The following is a 368-nucleotide window of genomic DNA, read 5'->3' as shown; positions in this document are numbered from 1 at the left end:
CCATCGAGTCAGTGATGCCATCCAGCCATCTCATCCTCTGTCGTCCCCTTCTGCTCCTGCCCCCAATCCCTCCCAGCATCAGAGTCTTTTCCAATGGGTCAACTCTTTGCATGAGGTGGCCAAAGTACTGGAGTTTCAGCTTTAGCATCCTTCCTTCCAAAGAACACCCAGGCCTAACCTCCTTTAGGATGGACTAGTTGGATCTCCTTGCAGTCTAAGGGACTCTCAAGAGTCTTCTCCAACACCACAGCTCAAAAGCATCAATTCTTCGGCACTCAGCTTTCTTCACAGTCCAACTCTCACATCCATACATGACCACTGGAAAAACCATAGCCTTGACTAGATGGACCTTTGTTGGCAAAGTAATG

At 48.9% G+C, this 368-nt stretch overlaps 1 protein-coding gene across 3 annotated transcripts in view; it reads right to left on the bottom strand.

The window, feature by feature from the left end:
* Window positions 1-368, bottom strand: part of RBL1 (retinoblastoma-like 1) — a 61,158-nt gene that overhangs the window by 16,466 nt on the left and 44,324 nt on the right. The gene's annotated exons all lie outside the window — the stretch shown is intronic.

Source organism: Bison bison, unplaced genomic scaffold (genome assembly GCF_000754665.1).
Source record: "Bison bison bison isolate TAMUID 2011002044 unplaced genomic scaffold, Bison_UMD1.0 scf7180017864500, whole genome shotgun sequence".
Classification (NCBI taxonomy): domain Eukaryota; kingdom Metazoa; phylum Chordata; class Mammalia; order Artiodactyla; family Bovidae; genus Bison; species Bison bison.
This window is presented reverse-complemented; position numbering and strand designations above follow the sequence as displayed.